At 38.1% G+C, this 18,891-nt stretch overlaps 1 long non-coding RNA gene across 2 annotated transcripts; it reads left to right on the top strand.

The window, feature by feature from the left end:
• Positions 1 to 706: 706 nt before the first annotated feature.
• On the top strand, positions 707 to 18,547 carry LOC121134669. 2 transcript variants are annotated; one of them, XR_005871787.1, is made up of 3 exons: positions 707 to 805; positions 3,559 to 3,741; positions 18,323 to 18,547. It is a non-coding gene; the product is annotated as an uncharacterized LOC121134669 (long non-coding RNA). The 2 variants fall into 2 exon arrangements; XR_005871788.1 differs by having other exon boundaries at positions 707 to 927.
• The last annotated feature ends 344 nt before the right edge of the window (positions 18,548 to 18,891 follow it).

Genomic DNA, 18,891 nt, shown 5'->3' with positions numbered 1-18,891 from the left:
AGTTCTCATTAGGATTATTTCAGAGACTGCAGGAGTCTATGTGTACTTGTTTCATCATTGTTTGTTTTGCTTTGAACTGGCTCTCAATTTGTTGCCTACATTGGTCTTGAAACTCCTCTTCAGTCCCCTAAGGAGTTCAGGCTGTAGGCATGCACCATGATGTCTCCGCAGTAATCATTTTATACTAACACAGTAATATTGTCATGTATTCATTTATTCCATGCCTATGGATGGCCCACCAGCTCCCATGCACAGCTGCATAGTCTGCAGAGGTATGTGGAAGCCTTCACAACATGCTTTACCTGAATTCTACCATTTACAGTGTGTCAATCAGAATTCCATGTGGGAAGCCTGTGATCTCTTACTTATTTGGAGGCAGAATGGCAGTCTGGGATTTTTATATCCAAAGTTGGTATAAAAAATGTGACTATACAAAAGTATTATTATGAAATCCATAGGACACAGGATAACTAAAAATCCATGTGACACAGGTTAACTAAAAAGATAAATTTTATACTAACCCATAATTGTTAATAAAGTTTAAATTTGATTGACAACCACAGTGTCTTCTACACACACACACACACACACACACACACACACACACACACACACACACACTTTTATGGCAGTTCAAATGAAGCAGTTTGTTAAAAAGAGCAGTGAGATAGCTGTTTCCATGGTAGCGCTACAAGAACATCACACAAATGGGAAGATCTGAAACTCTCCTTAGCTTGTCATCAGAATTCTATGGTTGTTAATGATCTCAGGAAATACCGGACTCCCAGAATACATAATACCAGAGGTGAAGAAAGACACTACCTGGTTCTGTTCTTTGTTCCTTCCTTTATATAGTGAAGAAAGTGTGACGGCAAAACCATAGAGACCTGTTAGTCACAGAGTATCTTAGAGGAGTTATTAAAACCAGTAAGTGGCACACAGGATTTCTCTGTGTAACTTTGGAAAAGCCTGTCCTGGAGCTCACTCTGTAGACCAGGCTGGCCTAGAACTCACACAGATCTGCCTGCCTCTGCCTTCTGAGAGCTGGGATTTAAGTACAGCATGTTTTCTCTTAGATGCAGAACCCAGATGTAAAAGTGTGTGTGGGGTGTATGTGTTTGTGCAGATGTGAGATATTTATATTTGTGTGTGTAGGCCAAGAAACTAAAAATGGAACTATGAGGAGAAGATGAGTTCTTTTTTGTTTTTGTTTTGTTTAGAGGCTGTCCTGGAACTCACTTTGTAGACCAGGCTGTCCTCGGACTCACAGAGATCCACCTGCTTCTGCCTTCTGAGTGCTGGTAGTTCTCAAGGGGAGAGGAAAGGATAGTAATGTGCAACTGTTATAAGAAGGTGGAAAGAGGAATTCACTGGGAGGAGGAAGAGCCACTCAGGGATTCAGGTCACACAGGGGAAGACAGGGGAAGAGGACTGATTGAGAAGAGAGAAAAATGACAGATGTGTGTGAAAATGCCCACGACTTTTATTTTAACCTAAATTAAAAAAAATACAGTACTAAGGAATGACAGAGTTTAAGAACCTCACTGTATCGAGAGGGAATGAAGATGGTAGTAAACCCACTGACTTTATATTTAAAAAAATTAGATTGTCCAGTAGAAAAAGCCATTTCCTGGTATTGGAATTACTATCACATATCTTTCAAAATGGATTTTATTTTTAAAAATGAAAGGCTTTTTGTTTGTTTCAAATGATGAAAGTAATTGATCATGGGAAGCGCGCTGAAGTGCACATTTGTCTCTGCCCAACAATCTACTGCAGCAAAAGGATAAACCAGGAAAAGGAAACTTCATTAATGCTAAAGGCTTTATCTCCATAATGCAAGCTCTGAAGAAAGGGTGCCAGCTGCAGGCAGTCACCAGCCCTCCTGCTCATGAGCACAGTGGGTGGGGCATGCGGAGTTGGTGGAGCTGATGCTGCAGAGTCCAGTGGAGCTTCTGAAACAGAGTAACAGTGAAGGAAACCTGAGAAGATCCAAGCACCTGCCCTGGTGATGCAGTGCACAGAGTGTAAACTTTGTGACCAAATATGTTGTTAATGTTTGTCTGACCTGACTTCCTATGCATTAGGATCTATGAGAATCTTTATCATAGCTGTGAACCAGAAAGAGCAACATATATATATATATATATATATATATATATATATATATACTCACATGATTCTGTACTAAGCATCTAAAGAAAAATGTCAATACTTAAAGTAGATTTTATATCTTATAAAATCCCCTGAGTTTAAGAGATACTTCCATAGTGTAGGGGATAACAAAATGTAGATTACAATGAAAGATTTTTAATACATTTATGAAAAAGCTCCTAAGTTGAATTTCCTAGATGGTAGGTATATATAGATGTAGCTCCATGCACACCAACCCACAAAATGGAGCAGCACATGGAAGAGATAGTATCTATTGTAAAACCTACCCTTTGAACAGTAATTCTGGGCAGCATATAAATAATGCTTGAGTAAATAGGAAGTGGATTAAGGAGATTCAGAGTCCTATTATAATCTGGGACAGATATTGCAGTTACACTAAGATAAGCATGCAGGAAAATTTTCAGGATGAAAATCATATAAACATGATCATTTGAATTAATACTAGTTCATAAATTTCATAGTAGAAAGGATTAAGGGACACGTAATACCAAAGACGGATGAAAAAAGCATTTTGCAATATTTACTCTAGGGAACAAAAAAAATCAACTATAACCACCTGTGTTTTCTAGGAAATTAAAACAAAGCAGAGATTCAAATAGGGAATGGGAAAAAGTGACAGAAAACACAACACAGGGAAAGAAGAAAAGGATCACCTTTGAGACATAAACAACACTATTTCAATGTTTATTTCCCTTTTAAATTAATTCTTTGCTTATGTATGATAATATGTAGTGAGCAGCCCCCCATTTTAGCAGCCATGACAGGCTACCATGTGCTTGCATGACCTTTCAAGCCCTTCCCCTGGTCACTAGGAGGTCAGATGCCCTCCTAGTGGCAAGGAGCCAATCAGAAGTTAGCTGGCAGGGCTGTGCTTTATGGCTCTGGGTGTGCTTTACTGACAAGTGCACAACAGTGACATGCAGAACATAGCAACAGCCCTGGGAGAGCCTATGGGCCATAACAACCAGTTGACCAATCAACACAGGGCAGGTTGTCCAAACTTGGAAGTGCAACAATCCTGAGGCTGTTTCGTACCCTTAGACACCCCCCTTATGCTGTCCTTTAAGATCCCTGCCTCTAAGTTGCCGGGGTCTTTCTCCAGCCATTCGCCATGGTGGAGGGAGGGGTGAATGGCCAGAACTAATGGGGTTAGCTCGTTAAACAACTACAATAAAAGACTTTGCTTTTGCATCAAAATGTTCCTCTTGGTGATTTTGGGGTTCAGAATTTGGGCACAACAATATGTGTACCAGGTATTCTCAAGATATGTACCAAAGATAAACACTGTATCAAGAACACAGGTATATAGTAAAAGATGTAGTTCTGACATTTTACTAAACGCTATTTATTGATCTTAAAGATCCATTCTTTCTTTTATTACAGAGCACCCAATGAAGTTTCTATCCATTTGTGTGAACATTCATATGGTCCTCGTCTGCTTCCTGCTACAATCTTGTGAAGAGCTACATGGATCCTCTGCATTCAGGAGAGCACCACACTTGTTTCCTCATTGATGACATCATTTATTTGGTCTTGATGAACAGGAAGCAAATTCTAGAGTGGAAGGTAAAATTCTACCAACCAACATTTAGGAGTCTGCTGTATTGGTGATTTTTGTTTTGTTTTGTTTTTCCAGACAGAGCTTCTCTGTATTGCTTTGGAGGTTGTTCTGGAACTTGCTCTGTAGACCAGAATGGCCTCGAACTCTCAGAGATCCACCTGCCTCTGCCTCCCAAGTGCTGGGATTAAAGGAGTATGCCACCAATACCTGGCTTATATTGGTGATTTTTATTTGTTTTGTTTTGTTTTGTTTTTTTTGAGACAGGGTTTCTCTGTGGCTTTGGAGGCTGTCCTGGAACTCGCTCTGTAAACCAGGCTGGCCTCAAACTCACAGAGATCTGCCTGTATTGGTGATTTTTAAGATTCAGTGATTTGGAACATGCATGATCTCTTCAAGATCAAGGCCAAATTATTGGACTTTGCATTGTATGTTACAGTTAGATACTTTCCCCAACCATTTTAACCCAGGAATGTCACCATTGTTGGGGGAATTCATCCTCCAATAGCTTTAGGGTACTGGCCTTAGGGCATGGCTTCTTGCCTGAGGACATGATCTCTTAAAAGGGTTGTGAAGACTGGGTCAGGCAGTGTATGTGGTCATCCAAGGATCCCTTGGTCCCACCTCCATAAGCCTGTTTTCCCATAGCATCTTTTGATAAATTGGTATCTGTCTGTCTGTCTGTCTATTTCTTTGTGGTTCTTGAATCACACCATTATATGATTCTGGAGCGAGGGGCAAGGATGAGACTGGGGCCTTTCATTATCACATCTAGTGACTTGCTTGGAGAATTTGGGTTTCTTGTCCCAGTCACTTTAGAATTAGCAGCTCCTGAGTTGGGAACATTGTTTCCACTTGAAGAACAGACAGGGTCCTACCTAAGGCCAGAGCTACTGTCTGGTATTTTATTTTTCCTCTTGTCAGTATAACAAAAGTACTTACAATGTGGAATAACTAACCCTGGAAACCACAAAGGGGTCAAATGGATGCCATGTAAGAGAAACAAGAAGAAGAGAAATGAAATCAAGATACACAATAGGGCATTTGTTGCATGAACTCCACAACTCAGTATTAACTTTTTTTTTTTTTTTTTTTTTTTTGGTTTTTACCAGACAGGGTTTCTCTGTATTGTTTTGGAGGCTATTGGTCCAGCCCGGCCTCGAACTCACAGTGATCCACCTGCCTCTGCCTCCTGAGTGCTGGGATTAAAGGCGTGCGCCACCACCGCCCGGCACAGTATCAACTTTTAAAAAGCAATTGCAATGAAGATGACTGAACAGTGACATAGTAACCAGAGGTTCAGACTCCTTAGTGATGACAATTAGGGATGGTACACTAGGAAACTGTCAAAACAAGCAAGATATGATGATGTGGAGGAGGGAATCTAAAATAGTAAAGGAGGGATGGAATGTCAATGATGGCCTTGAGACCAACTAAAGCAGCAGAAATGTTGTTTGAAAATGTGTCCCTTCAAAATTCTTATATTGGAATTTAGATTTTTAGAGTCCCCAAAGTGATAGCATTAAGAGGTAAGACTTTATTTTTCTTTGAAATGGGGTCTTATGTATTTCAGCTGTTCCCAAACCCTCTAAGTAACCTTGAAGTTATGGTCCACCTTCCTCCAACTCCTGAGTGCTAGATTTACAGGCATATACCACTCTTGTATATAGGGCTGGGGATTAAAACCAGGGTTGTGTGCAAGCTATATCCTCAATTGAAAAGGGAAGGCTTTGAGTGAAGTGACTGTTTAATGGGGTAAAGGGTTCTAATATAGTAAATGAGACTGCCTTTGAGAAGAGAGGTTTTGGAGAACTTGGTCCTTCTGTTTCTGCTGCTGGAAAAGGACAGTGTTAGTCCCTCTATGATCTTCTGCCACATGAAGAGTGAGAGCTGTCATTGATTGGTGTCTGTTCCAAGGAAAGGAAGAGCCTCCTCATAAAGAGGAAGACGTGTACCATCAAAGAAGGTAAAAATCCTATTAAATCATCCCCAGGGCTTCTCATTCTCCGCAGTGACCCATTCTCTTACACCCTCAGCATCACACTATAATACTAATCCTTTGATAGTTTTGCCTTGTTGTTAACAATGGCGCTGATCATTTCTCTTAAGAAAAATGTGGGAGATTCCAAGAACCTTTATAAATATAACCTGCGTCCTAGTGACTATGAGCAAAGAAACCACCCCCACTTTAGCTGATTCTGGCCCTCCATTCTTACACACTGAGTCATAAAGGGACCTGGTTGGGTATGAATAAAATGCCAGCACACAAAAGAGACAGTATCAGAGTCTGAGAGATTCATAAAGGTTAGGAAATTGAGTCTCAAAAAGGGGATAGAAATTATGAGTCAGTGGCAGAGCTGGAACTAAGACTTCCTCTAAGTCTTTTTTTTTTGTTGTTGGCAAATAGGAAAGTCATTAGTCTTTTATCTGGACCTCTTCAAACTCTCACTCATATTGTTAGTTCACATTAGTTCTCTTCTAATGATGCTTCATTTTCTGCTTCTCAATATCTATGCCTTTTATTTTTCTTGCATTCATCTATTATTTATGATTTTGAATAGTTGCAATCTTGTTCCTGGTATTAGTGAGAATGCCTCTAATGCTTTATAATTAAGCATAACATTTTTATGAGTAGAAATTCTTTATCAACTTAGGAAGCTTTGTGTTCTTAACTGATATATTTCCTTTCCCTTCCTTTTCTTGCCTGTTTGATTAAAAAGCATATGTTATTTATACAAAGTAATGCATTTTATAATGATATTTTCATACATCATTTAGGATACTTTGATCACATTTAGCCCCCAACCCTTCCTCCTATACCATTTCTTTCCTTCACCTGTTTTACATTAGTACCTTCACTTTCGTGACTTTTTCCCTCCAACTTTTACATAAGGTGGTCTGAATAGGAATGGTCTCCATAGACTCTTGTATTTGATTGCTTGACCCTTAGGGAGTGGCACTATTAGGAGGTGTGTCCATGGTGGAATAGGTGTGGCCTAGTTAGAGGAAGTGTGTCACTATAGAGGCAGACTTTGAGGTTTAATATATGCTCAAGCCACACCCCGTGGAACAGACTCTTTCTGCTACCTGTGGATTAAGGTATAGAACTCCTAATTCATTTTCCAGCACCATGTCTACCTGAACACTGCCATGTCTCTTACCATGATAATAATGAACTAAAACTCTGAAACTGAAAGCTAGCCCCAATTAAATGTTTTCCTTTATAAGAGTCTTGGTGTCTCTTCACAGCAATAGAAACCCTAAAACAATATAAGTAAATGTACAATACTTTTCTATTTTTCTTTGTAAATGTATTATTTTTTCCTTAATGTGATGTACTCCAATTCCATCTATTTTCCTGTAGGTGATAATTTAATTCTTCTTATGGATGAATAAAACACCATCATGTGTGCACCTATCACATTTTCTTTGTACATTCACCTGTTGTTGAATACCTAGAATGATTTCATAGCTTGATTCTTAAAACCAGTAAGTGATAAACATCTATATGCAAATATATTTTTGGTAAGCTGCCTTGGATTTTTTGCATGTATATACAGAAATGGTATAGTTGGACCATATACTATTTCTCCTACTCCCGGCATTCCTTAGTTGCTGGTCATTCTTTGTGTAAGGTTGAGGCCTCATGGTCTCCAGCATCACATACCCATATCCACTTTGGCCTCTGTATTGTTGTCCTTGTTATCATGTTGGAAAGGCTGCTTGGGTATGGCTTCTGACATTACTAAGAGACATAATCTCATAGCAAAATACCTAATTTTCTGGCTCTTAAAATCTTTCTATGCCTTCATTTTTTTGGTGGAAACTTTAAAATATGATGAAATTCAACTTGTTAATACTTGTTCTTATTTCCTGAGTCTTGGGAGTTCTGTTCAGAACATTCTTGCTTATGGTTATATTTTGATATGTCTCCCCTGTCTTAAAGTATTTAGTTCATTCTGAGTTGATTTTTGTACATGGAAAAAGGAATAGATACAGATCCAGCAATCTATATGTTGATAGTGAGTTTTCCCAGGATCATCTGTCAAAGACATTGCCTTTTATTACAGTGTGTGCATTTAGTCTGCTTAATGATTATTGGATGTATGTAGCTCTTTGGGTTTATTGTGGGATCTTCAATGTTCTTTTGATCTACATGTTTGTCTTTGTGTCATCACCATATTATTCTTGTTACTATGTCCAATATAGTTTGGATAATATTGTGACATCTCTAGCATAGCTCTTTTTGCTCAATTATTTTGAGCATTTAGGATATTTGTATTTCTATATGAGTTTTTGGATAGGTTTTCTATTTTTGTAAAGAATGTCACTGGAACTTTGAAAAGCATTACATTAAATCTATACATAACTTTTTGTAATATGCCTACTTTACTACATTAATTCTTCTGATCCACAAACATGAGAGAGAGGCCTTTCTGTCTTTTCATTGCCATCTTAAATTTTAAATTTATGCCAGGTATTCATTAAGTGATTGGGAATGGGGTTGATTTCTGACTTGATTTTCAATGATTTAAAATTGAAAATAGTCTCCCATCCTGCTAAAATGCTAAAGCTATTTATTGTATCTAAGTATTTTCTGGTGGATTCTTTCATGAATAGGATACAACATTTGCAAATGGGGATAATCTTACTTTTTAACTTTGCATTTATGTCTCTTTTCTTTTTCTTACCTTATTGCTAAGGCAAGATTTTAAGGACTGAGCAAGGGTAGTGAGAGTATACATCCTGTCTTACATCTATTTTAGAAGAAATGTTTTAGTTTTTTATCATTCAGTGGAATACTGTCTACAACCTTATCAAATATACTTTCTATTATGTTGAGGAATGGCATTTATAAGTTTTCTTTTTTCTTTTTGGTTTTTCGAGACAGTGTTTCTCTGTATTGTTTTGGAGGCTGTCCTGGAACTCTCTCTGTAGACCAGGCTGGCCTCGAACTCACAGAGATCCACCTGCCTCTGCCTCCTGAGTGCTGGGATTAAAGGCGTGTGCCACCAACGCCCAGCTCATTTATAAGTTTTTAAGAAGGGTTTTATTTATTTTTATGTGTGTGTATGAGTCCCTGCGTGTATGTATGTGCAACACAGGTGCCTGTGGAGACCAGAAAAGGTCACGCATTTCCTGAAGCTGAAGTTAAGAGGTGCCTTGGAGTTGTCATTTGGGTGCTAAAGACTGAACCCAGCTCTTCTCTAAAAGCAGCAAATTCCCTTAACTCTGAACCATGACTCCAGTTCCAGGGAATGGTGTTTCTGTTTTTGCTTTCTTCAGGGCTTTTCTCAAGAAGCACTATTGAATTGCATCATAAGCTTTTCCCGCGTTTATTGAAATGGTCTTGTGGGTTTTGTCTTTAAACATATTTATTTGATCCATTAAATTTATTCATTTGCTTAAAATTTGTCAAATTACTCATATGAAACCAACTTGGTCATTGAGTATGATATTTTTGTGCAGCGTTGAGTTTTATTTTTAAGTGTTTTATCAAGGATTTTTCTGTATTGTCCACCAAGGAGATTTTTCTATGACTTTCTTTAGCTTTGCTATAGCCTATCTGGGTTGGGTGTCAGGCTATACTCTCTGCATATACTGTGCTGGCAATCACCCCTTTTCTGTTCTTCAGAATAGTTTGAGAAATATTGGTGCTGGTTCTTTAGAGGGGAGGTAGAGTTGAATAGTGAATCCATCTGCTCCTTGTGTATTCTTTGTAGGGAAAATATCATTCTCATTGGTCATTATAAATCTCCTTAGACTTTATGTACTTTTGGTTCAATTTTTATTTGATTTTAGTCATATTTTGGAAATATAACAATTTCTATTAGGTTTTTAAAAATCTATTGGAATATAACCTTTCAAGACATTCCCCAGTGACTACCTGGGTTCCAATGGTTTGCATGATAATAATCTTTTTTCATCTCTGGTATTTTCTTTGGGTTATTTTCGCTAGAGACTTGTAAATCATGTCCTGCCAAGAAATGTACCAGCAACGACTATGTTCCTACTAAATGCTTCTGCCACTCTAAGAGAACATCCTTGATTAGTGATGTCTAGGTACTGAGTTCTGATTACTCTAGCCCTGCTGGGCCTTTTGTTAACTACCTTGCTCATATTTGCCCACAGCTAGTTTTGTCTTCTCAGATATTAAGTTCATTTCTAGAATGATAGCTCCCTTGCTTCTTTCTGTAGCACAGCATGAATTTCCTAACACAGAGACCCGCCCAGGTCTGCACTCAAGTCACAATGTGTTTCTGAGCTTGCACTGATACACAGCATGGTATTTTATTTGTCTAACAAAGAGAAGCCCTTGAGGCTTGGAGACACTATAACATAGGAGCTTCTTCTTTCCCCTACTGAACAAAACATTTTTCAGTCCCCTTCTTTAGCATCTGCTTGCTTCATAGATTACAGATGCCACTTTTAACTGTATTATTTCAGAGTTCTTGACTGTATGCCTGTGGAGTTTACTGAAGCTTTCCTTCTTCCTTTGCTTAGAACACACTGAGGCAGCTTCTTTCCTCATCATACTATGCTGTTTATTACCCCTGATGTTAGAGTCCTTCATTTCTCTCTCTCTCTTTTTTTAAAATTTCTTTCTTAATTATGTATACAGTGCTCTGTCTGCACACCAGAAGAGGGCATCAGATCTCATTAGAGATAGCTGTGAGCTCCTAGGTGGTTTCTGGAAATTGAACTCAGGACCTCTGAAAGAGCAGCCAGTGCTCTTAACCTCTGAGCCACCTCTCCAGCCCTCTTCATTTTTCTTACACTTGCCAAGTTCATGCTGTTAATTTCACCTGGATTCTCACTGTCTACTGTTTGCTGACTGTTGTCTTTCTAGTGATCAGATACTTGCTATTCTGTTTCAGATTTTTGAAGATGAAGAAACAGATTTAGCCTCTCTAATTTTCATCTTTCACAATTTAAAATACTGAAATCACTTTAGTATAATAACTAAGAGGTTTGGTTCTAGAGACCAACAGCCTAGATATCAACCCTTATGCGATCATATGCCAGTCATGTATCCTTTCAGTCATCATTTAAGTATTCTGTCTCTGTAGAGAGTGTGATCATTAACCAAGTTGTGAGAATTAAATGAGATGATAGATACAAAACTGTGATGCATATCATTCACGGGTTCTATAGGATGTGACTATTAGTCTTGATTCTTTTATGGTCATCCTGTTTAAAGACTATGTGGAATTTCCTTTAGATTATTATTTCATCTACTGACTGTTAGACTTTTGGACTATATAGACTGTGACTAAAGTTATGTATAAATTTCTGATGAAGTAATGTCACTTGCTTTTTATTTTCTGAATGTTACCAAACAACCAAAAACAGAATCATGTTAAATACATACAAATTGAGTAGATTGTCATCTGAAAATAAAATATAGTCTTCTAAAATAAATAAAAAAGTATTTTGAGGAATTTATTTTAATTTTCCTCATTCAGCACAGAGCAGGACAATGAGATGATGGGTAGGTCTGGGAACCTCTGAGGAGACACATCTCTTAACTACTGTAAAGCTTGTTCTTCCTTTAACACCCCTGTCAGACTTGCATGAAATACTTCCAGAAGTAGGGTGCTTAATTTTTGAGCAATGTAATTAAAATTATCCTTTGAATGAACTTTCTTAAAATTTCAAATCATAATTTCTTGGCTTGTCACAAGCAAGAAGCACATACTAAAGGTACCCTATTTCAAACAAATGAGTATCAAATACATTATTATTCTCCCTCTTCCCTATCTTTCCTTATCCTGCATATTGTTTAATAGCTCTTGATTCCTGTACTTATCTTTGTTGAATATAGTTTAGTTTGTTACACTTCTTAATTTGTAAAATCACCTAATTTACAACAGGGTCTGGTACTATATTGGGTTAGGTAGTAACATTTGGTAAGAATGTTTATGCAACATGTAGCTGTTCACATAGAAAAAATCGTGGCTAATAGAGAGCTGTGTACATAGTTTACCTTGTGTTGAGGCTGGTGGCAATTTAAAGGAGTTAGTGCTACAGACTTTGTAATAAGACAGCATTGGCTGGAGTCATGATCATTGTTTACTAACTATACATCTTTGGTTAAGTGCCTTGACCTCTCTTGAGTCCCAATAAGGTTTGAATAATTCAATTTACAAAAACTTTAGAATGATGTCTGGCATATAGTAAATGTTTAATTAATATTTCTTGATGTTATTATTCTTATTTATTTTAGAGAACAATGTCTTTGCTGAAATTATTATTTTGATCTAGTCGGTCAGAAATCTATTTATAGTAATGTCAGGGAACATTACCTAACTAAGGATTATAGAATTATGAAAAGGTAAACTGAAAATAACTGAGCTGGTGTAGTAGAACAGGGAAACATCTGAATTCCATGAACAACAGAATAATTATTTTTATCTTTATTATTATTTTAAATGGAATTTGTTTTTAGTTGGGCATCTTTTTGGGAAGCACTGGGGTCAGAGTTTCAACCTCTTTCTCTCCCATTTCCTACCTGATCCTTGTTACAGCAGGAGGAGAGAATTATTTCGTGATACAATTTAGGAGAATATGGTAGCAGCTAGAGTCCTTTAGTAGAATCAGGGTCACTGCAGTACCAGGTATGTGTGTCTTTCTTCTTCTCTTAGACTTCCAGCTAGTAGCAAGGGTGCTGAATTCTGGCTGGAGAGGCTGCCTGGGTTTCTGGTGTTTGGTTCCTTTATCTATGTTGGGTCATGTCAGTTTATCTTCAATTTAGTAGAAGTCTCATTTTGGTCTTTGGTTTAAGTCACTTTCTTCAATCATTAAAAAAAGATGATTGACATGTTTTATGGTGCTGGGAATCAAATACAGGGCCTTCCTTGTACATACTTGGCAAGTTCTTTACCTCTGAGCTGCATACCTATCCCTGATGATTGCCAGTTTGATTTATTTCTAGTATTAATCTGTAACCATGACAACTATAAAATAAGATATTCATTTCCATTTCTTTGACCATTGATTTATTTATTACTTTATTTACACATTCATTTTGAACATTTATTACTCAATATTTACTGAGCACCTACTGTGTGCCAGAGACTTTCTTAGGCAATGAAAACCATAGTAGTGCCCAAAACAGAGAAGTGAAACCACAAATAATAAAAAAGAAAATAGAATATGCAAGTGTTTATAATAAAAAATGTATACAGTGGTGAATGTTGCCGAGGGAAAATGATAAAGTAGAGAAAATGGCCTAGTATGTTTGAATTAGATGGTGTTTAATTTTGAATTCGGTGGCAAGAGAAGGTGCTCTTGGAACATGGAAGAAATGAAGGAGGGAGGATCAAGGCTTCAGCTGCCTGGGAAAGGGATCTTGGTAGAATGAGCAGTGTGTATACAAGCCAGAGGTGGACTGGCAGTGTGTACTGGCAAAGATGTTGAAACTCACTCTAAGGATAAAGGTACACTTTGGGATTTTGAGTGCTGAAGTAACTTGGCATACTTTGTGTTTCAGGAGCATATAGAACATAAATTTCTACCCTTGTGAAACTTTTAGTAGAAGTAGTAGATTTTAAAAACTAAATAAATAAAATTCATAGAATGGCAGGTGATATATGTTACCAGGGGATAGACAGGCAGGGTGTTAGGGAACTGTTAGGGAACTCTGGATACTGTGCCAGAAAAGACTTGTGGAGCCCCGGAGAGCAATGAGAGTTGGTATATGGGAACAGGTAAGAGATTACTGCAGAAATACAAGCAGGAAATAGTGAGAGTATTGAAAACAGGTGGTAACAAGGACATGATGGGTCCTGATGGATTTGTGTCATATTTAGAGGACAGTTCAATATAACAACATTGGGTGTATAATATGAGAGAAAGAGAAGTCAGATATTGTGCCAAGATTTGGGGTTGAGCAACTGAAAGACTGGAGTTGTCATGAATTAAGGTGGGGAAGACTATGGGGGTAGGAACAGGTTTTGGAGAAATTGTATAATTTACTATTTGTTAATCTGTTATAAGACCTGTTGGGCAACCATGTAGAGCTGCTGAGTTAATAGACTAGTGTTATGGTAGAAGGACCATAATGGAGTCTTCCTTTTCTGGTCATGGTCATCTTTAGCGACCCATTTCTACTCCTGCCAGGAGGCAATGATAAACACAGGATCCATAAAGTAATTTCCTGGGTTCAAGTGGGGCTCCATGCCTTCATGTTTCTGTGTGCCTGATGTCTCAATCTTATCATTCATAACTACAAAATAATCCCACAGCTAATAGTATTGTGAGAATCAAATGAGTAAGTCTCCTTCATGAATTTGGAATTTACCTGGAATAAAACAAGTTCAAACTAGAACGTTTACATTATAATAGTAGTGGCTGCTGTATAAAACCTCCACTTGGTGCCAAGTGCTGCTCAAATAACAATATGTTAAGTTTTAAAAGATTTTTACATATTTATTTAATTGTGTGTGTGTGTATGAGAGAGACAAACACACAGACATTGACACAGAAAGACAGAGACAGACACACACAGAGAGACAGACATAAAAGAAGGAAGGAAGTTGATTCTTTCCTGTCATCTTGTGGGATCCAGGGATTGAACTCAGGTCACCAAGCCTGGCAACAAGTACCTCTACCCACTCAGCCATCTTGCCATTCCCATGATTCTTATATCACTTCTGGAGCCCTACAATGTAGCTTCTTCTTCATAAAGGCGTGAAGGTGGCCAAAAGGTTGTCATCTAGCTAGCAGTTGTCCAAACATGTCAAGCCCAGGCAATCTGACTCTGAAGTCCATAAAAATAAAATACCAGATTGTACTACCACTCAAAGCATGTTAGCTATGGTTGCTCTTTCCCTGGCCTTTTATTCCTTTTATTAAGACAGTACTTCTTAATCTGTTTATGAACCTGCTCAGAGTTCACTAGAGGTTCATATTTATCAGACTTTTACTTCTAAGGAATATCGCTACCTCCATATACTTTGCAAAGTATAATTTTGAGTTGCCCCAGGAATGACCTATCTTTGCATTTTCTAAGGCCTGTTGCTTCCTGTCCCTCTCTGATTTGACAGTCTTCTGTGTTTAAGTACATTCCACATTTGCTTTAGTAGCACAAGGAGTTAGTTCTGCCCTGTCCTGGGAAGAAAACCCCGGTTGAGTGTTTATCTGCTATGGCTGCTGCCACTAGGGGGTGCTCATGTTATACCGTTTCATATCCACACTCAACGCAGATAATAGTTGCATATCTAAGTGGCAACTCAAACACTTTGATTCCTTTTCCATACCACAGCATGTATAGCATGTATTATTTCTAACAGATATGTAGACGATCACTACCTAGTACCTAATTTGATGAAGTATTAAAATCAAAATTAATAGGATGTTTTTGACAGTCAATAATTTGTAATCATGTAAAAATTAAAATATGTAGATGTAATCACAGTATATGTATAATAAAAATGATAGCAATGGCTTTGCTATGTTTCTGAAGGCAACAGAACTATATTTTATAAGGTAAACTTACTGAAAAATTAACTGAGGATTTTCAGCAATGACATTTTACCACCAAGCTCTGGAGGGCAACCAGGAGCAGCATCAATATACTATTGTATTTGGGGATCTTGAAGAATAGACTATGGAGCTGTCAAGCTGGTACTGACCTAGGAACTTCATCTCTACTGGCTAGCTTTCTTGGTGTTGGAAGACGCTATGCATCCTACGAAGGATAAAAGTAAGAATCGGTGATACTGAGCTGTGAACCCTGAAACATACAATAATAACTGGCCTGCCAAGACGTGCCCACCAGTGTAATAGTGGCACAAACACCTTGGGAGTAACCAACCTCCTTTTCATTGGGTTAAGGCCTGTTCTACAAGATGAAACCTACACATGGCACCATTATTGGGCTGAAGATCTATGGCTTGATAGGACATAGGCCCTAGGGGACAACCTACTATTTATTATTCTGCTAAATGGGCAAAATATTAATATATCTCCTAATGACTTATCATTATATCCATAGATTAAGGCTTATCTTGCCTCTTATTAGAGAGGCTTCTGTTTGCAATAAATGATGATCAACACAGAGATCCATGTCTGGCCAAGTTGCAAAGAATAAGAGACTGAAGAATGCTCAACCATAAATGGAGCATATATACTGTGTTGTCCCTCCCAATGCGCAGGCATCACTGCAGAAGATGGACTGAAAAAGCATAAGAGCCAGAAGGAAACAGTATATTCTTGTCACATCAGAGCAGCTGCACATGTGAGCACACAGCAGTTGTGATAGCATGTATAAGACCTGTCAGACACAAACTAAAACAAATTTCAGCATGGAGAAGGGCATGAAGTTCCATCCTCAGCTAAGGGAATATGATCAACACAGATGTGGAATTCTCAATTAACTAATAAATCAACTGAGAATAAAAATCTGTTCTTTTCAACTATAACAATAGGTGATAGGTAGATGAAGAGATGGATACATGAGTGATGGTATAGATAGATGATAGATAGACAGACAGATAGACAGACAGGCAGATAGACAGATAGTGTTCTTGGGCCATATCTACCTGCTGCCTGTTTCTATATGGCCTGAGAACTAAGAATTCTTTGTATATATTTTTTCTTACAGAATATTTTGATCATATTATTCTCCTCCCCAACTCCTCCCAGGTCTACCTCCTTACCAACCCAAATTCATTGGTTCACTTTCTCTCTCCCAATGAAAAATGATAAAATGAACAAAAACCTGAATAAGACAGACAAAACAAAATAAAAAAAACTCACATTAAAGAAACCCCATGGAGTTCATTTTGTATTGGTCACCTTCTCTGAGGCATGGGACCTACCCTGGAATGTGGTTGGTACCCAGTGACACTCCACTGGAGAAAATGTTCCCTTTATCAGCAGATGTTCTGGGTGTCAGTGGGGAGTCAGAAAGGGACAGAAGCAGCAGGTGAAAGAGGTAGTGGGGAAGAACCAGGGTGCCCCTGGGTCCACACCAAGAGGCCAAATTCCAAAGGGATGGGCATGGGCTTGGAGGAGGGACTCAGGCAGGCAGGCTGAAGTGGGACTAAAGGTTACTTCAGGAAGGAGGCCAAAGGTTACATACTTGAGTCTTGTCCTAGTGTGGATCCCTTGTAGAGAGTGTTTCTCTCTTTTTATGTTTTTAAGGGCTAGAAAATAAAGTCTTGAGTTTGAATTCATGATATTTTATGACATATAAAAACATACAAGGTATAGATTACAGTGTCTATAGTTTGGATCTTAAATGCCTAACCAAAAGCCCATGTTGTAGAATCTTGGCTGCTAGCCTATTCTTTTAGGGGTGGTGGAACTTTTAGGAGGTGAAGACAGCTGAAAATAACTCATCGGTACAGGTGTGATTAATGAAGCTATTGGAACCCAGCCCTTCTCTTTTATTTGATTCATTGACATCAAGATGTTCTGCTTCCTCCAGGTCCCCAAACAACAGACTCTTCTTATCAATCACGTGCTGGAACCACTGCAACAGAGACCAAATAACCTTTCTTTTTAAAATTGATTATCTCAGGTATTTTGTGACAGCCATGGAAGTCTAGCAATTATAAATAAAATTTTATTGGAATAAGACATACGTTCACTTTGTTGGTGGATGGTTCCCTTCATGCCACAGTGAGAAAGAGTAGTTGTGAGAAAGGCTATGTAGTCTGCAAAGCCTAACATAGTTGCTCTCTAGCATTTGAGTAAGTTTTGACTCTTGAAATCAATAAGTAAGTAATGCCACACATAACTTTGCCTGGCTGCAGTCTGTCTCTTATCCTCTCGTGGCATTCAGAGCCCTCATTTGATTGAGGATGCAGATCTCCATCAGAGGCCAGCAAGATAAGGACATTTAGCTGAATCCTGTACTGCCCTTCATCCTTATCTTAATGTGCATTTCCTTTCAAAGCAAGATAGTTCTTGCAAGTAGTTGATTTGTTTTCCAGAAACAAAAGTCATGAGTGTGGAGATGCATTTTAAACATGTAGGCAAATGGGATGTTTGTTTGCCACAGACAATTATTCTTATGGCTGATTCTTTTCCTTATATAATTTTGTGTGGAAATTACAGAACACAAGGAAGAATAAATATGAAAGTTTAAAAAAACCTTAAAATCTTGCTTCCTGGTGATTACTGCATTCTGACATCAGTTTATTGCATGGCTTGAAAGAATGAGCTGCTGCTTACTTACTTTTAGCTTGCCAAAGACAAATTGATACCAGAATGCAATCAGTTGAAGAGTGATCCTAAGGTGGGGTGCTTCTTTGTTTTCAGACAGTTTCTTGTGTTGCCCATACTGGGTTGGAACTCATGATTTACCAGCTTAGTATACCACCAGATCTGGTCCAATAGTTTTGCAGGTGGTTCAGGATCATTTGCACTCTGTGAGATTCCAGTTACTGAGGCTCAGGAGGTAATCACATTACTATCGATTTTGTTGTTGTTGTTGTTTTGGCAAAGGCCAAGCGTCGTCTGAATTTGCCAGCAGAGGACAGCAATTCTGTGACTGAAAATCCAGCTTTGAAAACACAGGATCCTAAGGTTGGGAAATACATGGACTCACAGTCTCCCAATAACTGCTTTTTCTTGTAGAGCCAAAGATCCATGGGGCCCCAGGAATGAGAGGAATCTCAGAGGTACCCAAGAGATCACAAGAAGTGTATGATGGAGCTTGGTACAGTATCCTGACAGATAGAAATAAAGTGAATAGAGGGGACATGGACCTTCCCCAACCAGGAAGAAGATTGACTGGAAACATGATGTCTGCTTCATCTTATTGTTCCTGTAATGCTTAACTTGTATTTATTTTCAATTTTATGTACATATATGTCTTTAAAATCTTTTAATATATATATATATTAAGTGTACATTTGTACTTTAAGCAATCAATTGGTATGTTATATCTCACTGGAAAAGGCTCATCTGTCTGTCTTTCCTCAGAATCTGATATACAGTATTTTCTGTACTGCTTTTCATACCTCTAACCCACATACATTTCATCGTGACTACGCCTTTTCATACCTTCAATCCACATACGTTTTCAACATGACTCTACACTTTTCTTACCTCTAACACACATACATTTTCATTGTAACTCAATGCCTTTTTGCCTCCTTCTCCTGATCTTCCATTTTACTATTTGAATAGATACCCTTAGTTCA

This window comes from Mesocricetus auratus, unplaced genomic scaffold, assembly GCF_017639785.1.
Source record: "Mesocricetus auratus isolate SY011 unplaced genomic scaffold, BCM_Maur_2.0 Super-Scaffold_4256, whole genome shotgun sequence".
Classification (NCBI taxonomy): Eukaryota; Metazoa; Chordata; class Mammalia; order Rodentia; family Cricetidae; genus Mesocricetus; species Mesocricetus auratus.
The sequence above is the reverse complement of the archived record's forward strand: the minus strand, read 5'-3'. Positions and strand labels throughout refer to the sequence as shown.